General features: G+C 45.6%; 1 protein-coding gene across 1 annotated transcript in view; it reads right to left on the bottom strand.

Moving 5' to 3' along the window:
- Positions 1-12,394, bottom strand: part of POR (cytochrome p450 oxidoreductase) — a 203,311-nt gene extending 190,917 nt beyond the window's left edge. The window contains exon 1 of the mRNA XM_077482182.1: positions 12,231-12,394. The gene's annotated coding sequence lies outside the window, so the exon portion shown is untranslated. The remainder of the gene's footprint in view (positions 1-12,230) is intronic.
- Between the last annotated feature and the right edge of the window lie 225 nt (positions 12,395-12,619).

Genomic DNA, 12,619 nt, shown 5'->3' with positions numbered 1-12,619 from the left:
ATCAAGTGGAGGGTCTGTGGCAGATACCCTGGCAGGTGGGGAAAGACAGCCGTCAGAATCCACAAAGACAAAGTCGTCCACTGGCAACCAAACTCTGAAAATGGGGGTTCTGATGTTCGGGCGGAAATTCTGGGTTGCCTAGTACTGGTACCATAGGGGGAGGTAGTGGTAACACTGAGGAATGTCTAAAGGCATCCCTAGCTACCAGACAGTGGTGACCCGTGCACTGTGGGTGCACGGGTGCTGCCCCCCATCCATTCGACCGGCCCCTTATAGGATGCCAGACACATGGATTCCTATGGCGGGGTGGTACTTTTTGAAGCACCTGATTAGTGCCAGAGGCTCTAATAGGCTTCAAAATAGGATGGGATTGGGGCACACAGAGTCCCACCCAATTGTGTGATGATAGCGCTATTTCCACACTAACCTTCCTCCCTGTCAATCAGGAGGCAGGGCGTCAGACCTGCCTCCTGATTGGCCAAAATGCCGGGCAAACCTATTGGATGCCTGGTGCTTAGGAAGAGGAGCGGAGGAGACAGCGCTGGAGGTCACTGCCGCTCTGAGAGGAGCAGCTGCAGAGTTACAGTAAATCCCAGAGCTCGGTCCGTGGGTGCTACCAGAGCCGCGATCTGTGATCCGTGAACCTGGGGGTTTACCAGAGCAGCGATCCGATCCTGGGGTGTTTACACCAGAGCCGTGAGCAGCACAAGGCAGGGGGTGCTGCCAGGGGGGTCACTTGTTTACAGTAGCTGCATTTGATGGGCTCAGTGGCTGCATATACTGGGCACAAGTGGCTGCATTTGATGTGCAAGTGGCTGTGTTTGATGGGCACAAGTGGCTGCATATGATGGGCACACATAGCTGCATATGATGGGCACAGGTGGCTGCATATGCTGGGCACAGTGGCTGCATTTGATGGGCACAAGTGGCTGCATATGATGAGCACACGTGGCTACATATGATGGGCACAAGTGGCTGCATATGATGGGCACAGTGGCTGCGCTTGATAGGCACACGTGGCTGCATATGATGGGCACACGTGGCTGCATATGATGGACACAAGTGGCTACATTTGATGGGCAAGTGTCTGCATTTGATGGGCAAGTGGCTGCATATGATGGGCACAGGTGGCTGCATATGATGGGCACAAGTGGCTATATATGATGGGCACAATGACAGCATTTGATGGGCAAGTGGCTGCATATGATGGGCACACATGGCTGCATATGATGGGCACAGTGGCTGCATATGATGGGCACAGTGGCTGCATTTGATGGGCACAAGCTGCTGCATAGAATGTGCACACATGGCTGCATATGATGGGCACAGTGGCTGCGTTTGATGGGCACAAGTGGTTGCATATGATGGGCACAAGTTGCTGCATATGATGGGCACAAGCTGCTGCATATGATGGGCACATGTGGCTGCTTATGATGGGCACAGTGGCCATGTTTGATAGGCAAAAGTGGTTGCATATGATGGGCACATGTGGCTGCATATGATGGGCATAGGTGGCTGCATATTATGGGCACAGTGGCTGTGTTTGATGGGCACATGTGGCTGCATATGATGGGCACACATGACTACATATTATGGGCACAAATGGCTGCATTTGATGAGAAAGTGGCTGCATATGATGGGCACAGGTGACTGCATATGATGGGCACAAGTTGCTGCATATGATGGGTACACGTGGCTGCATATGATGGGCACAAGTGGCTGCATATGATGGGCACAGTGGCTGCATTTGATGGGCACAAGTGGATGCATATGATGGGCACATGTGGATACATATGATGGGCACACGTAGCTGCATGTGATGGGCACAGTGGCTGTGTTTGATGGGCACAAGTGACTGCATATGATGGGCACACATGGCTGCATATGATGGGCACAAGTGGCTGCATATGATGAGCACAGTGGCTGCATATGATGGGCACAGTTGGCTTCATTTACTGGGCAAAGTTGACTGCATATTATGGGCACAGTTGGCTGCATATTATGGGCACAGTTGGCTGCATATAATGATCACAGTTGGCTGCATTTGCTGGGCACAGTTGGCTGCATATGATGGGCACAGTTGGCTGCATTTGCTGGGCACAGTGGGCTTCATTTGCTGGGCACAGTGGCTGCATTTGCTGGGCACAGTTGTCTGCATATGATGGGCACAGTTGGCTGCATATTACAGGCACAATTGACTGCATATAATGACCACAGTTGGCTGCATTTGCTACATATGATGGGCACAGTGATTGCATATGATGGGTACAGTTGGCTGCATATGATGACACAGTGGCTGCATATAATGGGCACAGTTGGCTACATTTGCTGGGCACAGTGGCTGCATTTGATGGCACAGTGGCTGCAATTGTACCTACCACCACTGCTACCATGAGTATACTGCCTAGCGTAGGATGATCAATCAAGACTTTTGGTAAAGGCGATATGATCCATTGCCAGCTCTTGGCAGAGTCTTGACTGCATATAATGACCACAGTTGGCTGCATTTGCTGGGCACAGTCAGCTACATATGATGGGCACAGTGATTGCATATGATGGGTACAGTTGGCTGCATATGATGACACAGTGGCTGCATATAATGGGCACAGTTGGCTACATTTGCTGGGCACAGTGGCTGCATTTGATGGCACAGTGGCTGCAATTGTACCTACCACCACTGCTACCATGAGTATACTGCCTAGCGTAGGATGATCAATCATGACTTTTGGTAAAAGCGATGTGATCCATTGCCAGCTCTTGGCAGAGTCCTCCAGTTCCATGGCCACCCAATGTTTTGCCTCTGCATGGCAGTGCCAATCCACCAGCCTGGTAAGATGTGCTACTCTGTAATGGGCTTTCACGTCTGGAAAGCCCACCCCTCCCTTATGATTTGCTAGGTGAAGAAGTTGCAGTTTGATGCAGGGTTTGCGAATGAACCAAATGAAACCTCTGAACATTGAGTTCACCCAATTAAAAAACACTGGAAGGAGGCGAATGGGAAGTGCTTGCATAAGGTATAACACCTTTGGCAATAAGGCCATCTTGAGGGCATTACAGAGGAGGAGATCCGCTTTAAGATGGGTAAGAAGTGGAGCGAAGTTTGCCAGGTATAGATTGGATGGATCGGCAGTAATGTTGACACCCAAGTAACGAATCGAGTCAGTTGCCCAGTGGAGAGAGAACACAGGGCGTAGTAATTTAATTGTATCCCTGTCCCCTGTGATATTAAGAACAGACGATTTTGATAAGTTGAAGTGGAAAAAGGAGAGAGCACCATATTCCTGTAAAGACTGGAGCATTTGAAGGAGGGAGGTAAGTGATTCCGTCAGGAAAAAAATCAAGTCATCAGCAAATGCGGCTACCTTGTGCGTCTCCAAAGCTTTTTGAAAGGATCCGCCCCAGCCATACATAAGAAAGGCGTAAAGAAGAAAGAAATGGCTGCACATCCAGAACTTCCAATTGCCTTTTATTTTCTTCACAAAGATAACACCAAAGACACCAAACTGTGGACAATTAGACGTGTTTCACACATGCATCTTGTGCTTAATCATTGATTAAGCACAAGATGTATGTGCGAAACGTGTCTATGTGACCACAGTTTGGTGTCTTTGCCTTTTATTTACTTCATAAAGATAACACCAATCGGAAGTTCTGGATGATCAGCCATTTCTTTCTTCTTTCCAAGTTTCCCATGGAGGTGGGTCGGGACTAGCACTCTGCAAGATACTCTAATCAGCCTTATCTATATACACCTGGAGCAGCGGTTCTTTTTCTTGTATACATAAGAAAGGCTCCAGGGAGAGTATAAATACCAAAGGGGTCTTGGGGCAGCCCTGTCGCATGCCATTACGAATGTTAAAGAAATCGGATCTCGTCTCATTGACCTTAACCACAGCCGTGGGGTTAGAATAGAGAGATAGTATTCAATTCAGCGTGGATGACCGGAGACCAATGTGTTCTAGGGTGGTTCGCATGAAGATCCAATTAACCTGATCAAAGGCTTTTAATGACCTGGCTGCTTGGATCAAGTTCACCATCCGAATGGTATTATCGTGTGGTTTGCAAAGAGGCACAAAGCCTGCTTGGTCTCTGTGGACGAGACTCGGGATATGCGGGAACAACCTATTGGCCAGAATTTTCACAAATAATTTCAAATCCATATTTAGGAGTGCTATCGGGCGATAATTCCCACATTGCAACGGGTCCTTCCCCTCCTTTGGAATAAGGGAGATATAGGCTCACAATGTGTCTTTCGGAAAGGACTCTCAGTCCGTGATCGAATTTAGGCCAGAGACCAGTGATTGAGACAAGGTTTAAAAAAAAAGCTGTAGTAACTCGGGTGAGGCCATCAGGGCCAGGGACATTTTTTGGCTTTGAGTGAGCCAGAGCCACTCCCAGCTCCACATCCGCAATAGGCTCCTCCAATTCCTCTTGAATTGCGAGAGAAAGGGATGGCATGCCTGAAGAGGCAAGATAGGACTTAGAGGTGGTACCACCACTAGAGGAGGGGTCCACAGCAGGGGAATGGTCCAAATTATAGAGGCCTTCATAGAAGGATTTGAAATGTGCTATATCTGAGGAAGTATGAAGCTTCTGCCCAGAGGAGCCCATGATATGAGAGATATAGGTTTTTATACTTGGACCGCACAGCGCCCGTGCCAGCAGTGTACAGGAATTTTTAGAGAATTGGTACATTGCACAGTGTGCCCATGCCAGTTTTTACTTTGTTTTGTGGAATGGGGGCGTACAGCGCTCCTCACAAACCCTATGGAGATCTTGATACGTGGTACAAGCGAGATTAGCCTTATGGGAGCACTCCAGACTACGCAGCCAGATAAAAAGTTCCTCCATTCGTCGAGATCTCTCTCTCTCTTAAGACAGGCTTCCATTCTGATCAACGCACCTTGGACCACCATTTTGTTAGCCTCCCAGACGACCAAAGGGTTAGCGACCGACGCCGCATTGATGGCAAAGTACTCTTGTAAGGTGGCCAGGAGCTTAGAACAAATCTCTTCTGATTGGAGCAAGGATTCATTCAGTCTCCAGGACAGTGGGATACAAGTCACTGGATCCAGTTGAAGAATCAAATGAACCGGGGCATGATCTGAAAGAGAGATAACGTCAATGTCAGTAGACACTACAGACAGATCCTTATGTGGATTCAGAAGATCATCCATCCGTGAGTAGGTTTGGTGGACTGGGGAAAAAGGGAATAGTCACGGCCTTGAGGATGTAAAAATCTCCAGGGGTCAACCAGATGTAGAGTATGCAAATCTGCTTTCAGGCGTTTGAGACATGAATAGGGGAGAGGTCTCCTGAGAAATGAGAAGTACGCCAGCAAATGCCAATATTTCAGAAGCTTCTGCAGAAATTGTGGGTGGTCTACATTGGGAAAGCAGACAATGGCAATGGTGACCTGCTGATCAAACACACTCCCTTTTAGGAGAAGAAAGCGGCCCAGCTCATCATTCCGTTGCACCTCGAAGGTCCAGGGAACCGATTTAGCCAATAGAATGCTAACCCCCTTGGACTTGGAGATAGGAGAGATACTGTGGTATACTGTGGGGAAAGCCCCATTAATCAGTCTAGGGATTCGATCAGCACGAAAGTGTGTTTCTTTGTAAAAAAGCAACTTGAGTCTTACCCTTCCGCAGTCCAGCTAGAAGCTGGGAGCATTTTTCCGGAGTATTAAGGTCACGCAGATTGAGAGAGGTGACCTTGAGGAGACCCATGGTTCCACCTGGCCAGAATTTGGGCACAACTGTGTGCGGAGGGCCACCCTGGCCGGGCCGTCCCTCCTAGGAGTGAGGCGGAGAGTAGAACTGGAAGAAAGAGTACAAAAAGAAAAAGAGTAAAGGGGAATGGAGAGAGTAGGGGAAAAGAAAGGAGAGAGATGATCTGTCTATAGTATGTAAGAACTAGAGACCCCCACTAAGCACAGAAAATGCCCAAGAGGGACTCCGCCCTAATTGGGGGTGGTAAGGGCAATAGAAGATGCCCAGAGGGGGCAGCTATAGGTCGGTAAAAAGGAAACAACGCAATTGGAGATGCACAGGATAAGGACATTGAGAAACATAGTGTACCTAAACAAATGAGCGAGCCAAGAAAATGAGAACATACAGTAATAATAATCATAATAATAATAAAGGGCTAACGACTGAGACCATGCTGTGGTGGTGCTCTGGAGGGCGGCAACTAGAGTAGCACCAGAGTTAGGCATGCAGCTTGTACTAAGGATAGACATGTGCACAACCTCATCACCTAAGGCCGCGTACACACGCGGGGACTGTTCGCCCAACTTTGTCCCTCAAACAGTTTCGGCAAACAGTCCGCTCAAAATTAGCATGGACGGACATGGCCACACACGACGTACGAACAGTTTGCTGAAACCGTGCGCGATGATGTGAACGGCACGTACGACGGGACGAAAAATACGACGTCCTATACACTGCATTATAACTTTCGGCGTGTAAAGCCTTTCTGAGCATGCGCGGAACTTAGTTTGTCGAACAAGCCTACACACGAGGGAACTGTTCGCTGAAACAAGGTTTCAGCGGACAGTTTTTCGGAAATTCCGAAAAACCTTGTTCAGCGGACTGTTCGCTGAAACTGTCCGCTGAAAGCCCACACACGAGCGGACTGTTTGCCGAAACACTGTTCAGCGGACAAAGTTGGGCGAACAGTCCCCGCGTGTGTACGCGGCCTAACTCTGCAACACCAACCCAGAGGGCCCAAACATGGACACACAGAAACCATAAGAAACGATATCATAGCAGGCCAAGTGACCAGCCAGATTACCATCTGCATACTAAAAATACGTGTACAGGACACTGGACAGGCCCCGCTCCCCTTGTAGACAAAATAGAGACATAAAACTGGGAGGTTTAATGGGGGAAGGGGACTGGGAGAATAATGAGCAGACAGGATGCGTGTCCTTACTAGGCATTGCCACATGGGGCTAGCAGCCTAATAGTCAAAACTGTCTTGTGTAAAGTATGTGTAAAGTATAGATGCCGGGTTACGGGCCCCGTCCATAATCCCCCCGTCACCTGTAGGCTAGTCTCCCTGCCCACCACCCCTAGAGGGTGGCGGACAGGGAAGAGCGAACGGACTCCAGCAGGAAGACAAAACATATGAAATTGGGCGGCGAGAGCCCATCAGCCTGACTCAACTGAAACAGATCCCTGGGTATCAATCCCAGTGACCCATGCTTGAAGCTGTAAGGTTAAATAACATAGGCACAGTTTGGTAGGTAAACTAACAAACTAACAAAATAACAAAACCATGGAACCCCGAGGTCACATCAAGCGGCCAGATATCTGGAGATGGAGATGGAGCATAAAGTTACATGCTGCACAGTCTTACCAACCCAATGCTGTGGGGGAGAGATCAGGCCTCAGATGAGGTGGGACTTTGAAGCCTCACAACTAGAGGCACAAGACCTGGGTCTTCGCAGCTGTTGCGGTCTTGGCAAAGGTGGGCTGAAAGCCTCTTGGGTAAATAGAAAATCAAACCAATTGGGAACATTGATGGTAGGTTTGTCAATGAAGCTGAACAGGTCAGCTATCTGATCCGGGGAATGGAGGTATAAATCAGATCCCTTCTTCCGCACGATTTGATGGAAAGGCTGACCCCAGCGGTAAGTGGCCTCAATTTCACAAATCGCATCCAGCAGGGGTCGCATAAGGCCTCTTAGTGCTAGTTTTTTCACTTTTCAATGCTGTCCCACTTTGAATGACAATTGCGTGGTCATGCAACACTGTACCCAAATGTTATCATTTTTTTCCCTACAAATAGAGCTTTATTTGGTGGTATTTGATTACTTCTGCTGTTTTTATTCCTTACGCCATAAATAAAAGAAAAGTGACAAGTTTGAAAAAAACACATTTTTTTTTACTTTTTGCTATAATAAACATCCCAATTTAAAAAAAAATAAAAAATTTCCTCAGTTTAGGCTGATATGTATTCTTCTACATATTTTTGGCAAAAAAAATCACAATAAGCATATATTGATTGGTTTGTGCAAAAATTATACAAAAAAGTCTACAAAATAGGGGATAGATTTATGAAATTTTTATTTATTTATTTATTTTTTACTAGTAATGGCGGTGATCTGCGATTTTTATCATGACAGTGACATTACAGGGGACATATCAGACACTTTTGACACTAATTTGGGACGATTCACATTTATACAGTGATCAGTGCTATAAAAATTCACTGATTACTGTATAAATGTCACTGGCAGGGAAGGGGTTAACACTAGAGGGTGATCAAGGGGTTAACTGTGTTACCTAGAGTGATTCTAACTGTAGGGGGAGGGGACTCACAAGGGGAGGAGGCCGATTGGTGTTCCTCTGTACTGGGAACACATGATCGGTCTCCTCTCCCCTAACAGGATGTGGATCTGTGTATTTACACACACAGATCCACATCCCCGTTCTATTACTGGAAATCACGGGTGCACGGTGGACATTGCACCCCCTAAATGGCCAGGAAGCCGAGGATGTCATATGATGCCCGCCCAGGGTGGGAGATCCCTCCTGCGGATGTCATTTGACTATGGGTGGGGAAGGAAGTGTTAAATGGTTAAAAAGTGGACCCTGCAGAGGATGCCCCAGGTAGGTCTGGGGGAGCACGGCCCCGAGAGGAGGGAAGAGGCACCCTGGGGCTTGGCACTCGGTGGACTCTGTCCAGCTCCAACTCCGAAGTAGAGGGTTTAGCCAAGACTTGATTCAAAATGCCTACCACTTTGGCACGCAAGTCTGGTCCCAGGGTTGCCTCTGGAATGCCACAAAGTCGCAGATTATTGCGCCTGCTATGATTTTCCCTGTCATCTAGCCGCAGTTCAATATCAACAAGATGGCGGTGGAAGGTTGCTGTTCCATCTCCATGGTGGTGATGCGGTCATCCGTAGTATTTAAGGATGACTCTAAGTCAGTCACCCACACCTCCACAGTGTCCACCTGCTGGCAGAAATCATGAAGCTCCTGTGTGAGAGCATTTACAACTGATGTGGCCATGGCCTGTAGATCCTGTTTGGTGGGCAGGCCTGCAACAATGTCCCGAAGGGCCTCCACAGGGTGACCGCCTGTCCCCACCATGCTTTCTGAGGTAGGCTGCGAGTTTATGTGAGGCAGATCTGGAGATAGGGTGGAGAGAGCGGCCGATCCGCGAGTTGGTGAGTGTCCCCAGCTGCTGCAGCACCCACCTGTGTGCCTTTCTTGGTGCTATTGTGAGCGGTGGGTACCGCTGCCGAAATGACCCATGGCGGCGCCATCTTGGCTTGAGCCACAGGAGAGGATAACGTGAGCTGCCCCAAAAAGTAGTGTGTGATCTTGGGTCCCCGTGGTTCCCCAATGCTCAGTGGGTGTTTACGGTCCCCCGGCATGAAGAAGAGGCTCACCTGATCGTGTGCGCCAGTTTCTCATCCTCAGCCCATGCAGAGCTCCAAGTAACACGTCTTCATACTGCAATCGTCAAGCCACACCCCCTTTTTATTTCTTTTAAATAAAAGTGGGCTGCCATGCCCTTAAAATGCAGACTGGACTGACACGTGTTCCTAAAATCGTATGCACTGCTTGAGTTGAATCACCCCGATATCTTACAATACAGTGCAATGCAATAACAAAAAAGCAGTCAATCAAATCCAATGACACAGCGCCGGGGGGCAGGGCTGAGTGATGCATTCTGTGTGGATAGACACAGATGCGAGATTCGGGAGCGCGCCCGCACCGGTCTCCAACGTGGACACTCGATGCAATGAGAAGCCACCAGAGCCGCTGAGGGTTTTTTAAATGAAGGGTTACAATCCCTTTATGTAGAATCATAAGCAAAACTTTTTTTTATATATTTTAATATTGGATAAGCAAGAGAGGGTTATAGCCCCTGTCAGATTTTTTTTTCACCATCTCTGTCTCATTGTGGATATTTCCCTTCACTTTCTGTCCCACAGCCAAAGAGGAAGTAAGTGGAAATCCCTGCAAATTAAGAGAATTTCTTGGGGACCCCCAGGTCACCAGGACTAGTGTCCCAATTGGAAGGTTTACCCTCTGTTACTTATCTGGGGACAACTCAAAAAATGTGATTTTCTTTTACTTTCACTTTTAATGCTAATGGTAAACAGGACAAATAAAGAGGGTGAATCTCCCTAATGGGGGCAAAGACAGCAATAAAAACTGACTGGTGTTCTAATCCCTCTCTACTCTAGCTAAAACTTAAAAAAAAATTTGCCTTTAGATATACTTTAATTTAAAAAGGATATAAATCACACAAAAGAAGTATGTGTACCTTTAAAAAAAAAAAAAACACACCATACTAAAATGCATAGTAAGCTCTAACGAGCAGGGCGCTCTTATTCCTCCTGTATTGAATGTATTGTAACTGTACTGTCTGCCCTGTTGTAAAGCTCTGCACAACCTGATGGCGCTATATAAATCCTGTATAATAATAATTATAAGTTATCATGCATTTTCGTGTGCTAAGATGCACTTACATTAGCAAGGTGCATTGGGGTGTCATTAAGAATGAATGGCACTGCAGTGCACTGCAAGAAACACACATTTTTGTGTTGTGTCATGCACATTTCTGTGCACAGTAGTGAATGAGGACTTGGGAGTCTAAAGTATGTACAGTACAAATAATTTGCCATGCGGGGGTCTTAAGCATTACAACAGGGACAATTAATGATTGCCATATTCTTTTTAATATAATTATCTCCTATTATCATCAGCGTTTACACTTAGCGAACACGTGTAGCAAAAAATAAATTTGATAGTGTCTCTTTACTGGACTTAGTTTTATCCCAAAGAAAGATATCTCACCCTTCACAATCACGTCTTATTCATGTCATCAGTTTTCGATAGCATTGATTTTTGTGAGAAACTATTTTCAAGGATGAAGCACATGAAGGGCAAAGCTAGAACCAACATATCTGATGAGCACCTTGAGAATTCATTGAGAATTGCTACTACCGGTACATCCATCTACAACCAGATATTGATGCGTTAGTTTATCAAAAACTGTGTTAAATATTAGACTCGTTTTATGTATGCTCTCTTTTACTTTTATAATAAAAACAATACAAAAAAAATGAAGGTTTATTACTCAGATAGGTACATTATCTATAAGAGTGATCATTAACTTGTGATATGCCCGTACGTTTCTGCTCATCAGCTCTCCTTATTGTTAGTGTATTTTATATGTGGCCCAAGACAGTTCCTCTTCTTCCAATGTGACCCAGTAAGGTGAAAAGGTTGGACCCCCCTGCTTTATGGCATTAAGCAAAAATATTTTACCTTTCTCTATCCCTATTTGTGTACATTTACTATGATCCCTTTTCTATTTTCCAATGGAGTTTATACACAATTGGCAAATGTTGTCATGTTGTTGTCTTGATCTTGACAAAATAAATCATTTTTCAGGTTTTTGGACTGATGCACCAGCAATTCAATTAGTAACTGTTTGATCTTGTTGGGAATCCAATTAGTTCCCTTATTTTGTTTTAAAAACCAACATATAAAAATATTAATTGACACATACAACCAAACAGACTGCACTTCCACAGTTTTTTTGCTTACTATTGCAAGTAGAGCAAACTAACAAAGCTAGACTGGTATGTTGCTCACTTGCCTTCAACACATTTCTCCCCAGTAGGGGTATCAACATAAAGGTGCCAATAGATATACTCTTTTTATAGCTGACATTCATACTATTATGGCTCGCTTTTCCAGATTCTTGTGTAATTATGACTTGGTAACTTCAATCTAAATTCCATTTTCATGTGGCGTTTCTATTACTTCCCATCCCTTTGTTCTTTTCTTCATATTTACAAAGTGGACCCAAAAGGGAACAAGGGTATTGTCATGATTCAGATATTAGTTTAAGTTTCCTATCCTGTAACATGTCAGAAAAGATCTTGTTGACTATGATAGGCAAGGCTGAATTTTTTATGCATAAAGCCCAACAGCCCACCTTAATGTCACTCAGGAAATAGAGATTAACGTGATGTTTGCAAGCATTTTATCTGCCACATTTTAATTTTAATGCATTGCAAATGAGACATTGTTCCCAAGGAGTAAACATGAAACTACTTAGCAGCATTCTATGAGGTTCAGACCTATGTTCACATATTATAATTCTGACTCCTCCCGACCAGTGAATTTATTAATAAGAGAAAAACCTTGTGCAACGATCACATAATTAATGCTATGATGTATTAAGGTACTTACATGAGTGTTATTCCTGCTGATGCTTGACGTTAATGACCCAGTAAGGTTTACTCCAAAATTCTTTCTCATGCTAACCTGATTCTAATTACATCATCCATGTTAACAGGATTACTATAAACTATTATTTGTTGTAGAATATCTATGCTTAGTTAGTAATAAAGGATGGCTTTTGGGAGGGGAACAGGATTATGAAACTGGTCAGGCCAGTTTGTACTTTACGGTAACTATATTTGTTCTAGTACACTTGATTATTTGGCACTTATATACTGTGTTCTGTAATTCTTTACAAAGAGCATTGAACCATTCACATCAGTCTCACAAGGAGCTTGCAATCTAATATTCTTACCACATTAAAGGAGAAGTACAGCCAAAGCTGGATTGACACCCGG

This window comes from Lithobates pipiens, unplaced genomic scaffold, assembly GCF_037356315.1.
Source record: "Lithobates pipiens isolate NorthernLeopardFrog02 unplaced genomic scaffold, aLitPip1_a1.2 Scaffold_16, whole genome shotgun sequence".
NCBI classification, from domain to species: Eukaryota; Metazoa; Chordata; class Amphibia; order Anura; family Ranidae; genus Lithobates; species Lithobates pipiens.
Note: the sequence above shows the minus strand (reverse complement) of the source record. Positions and strands in the feature narration are given on the sequence as shown.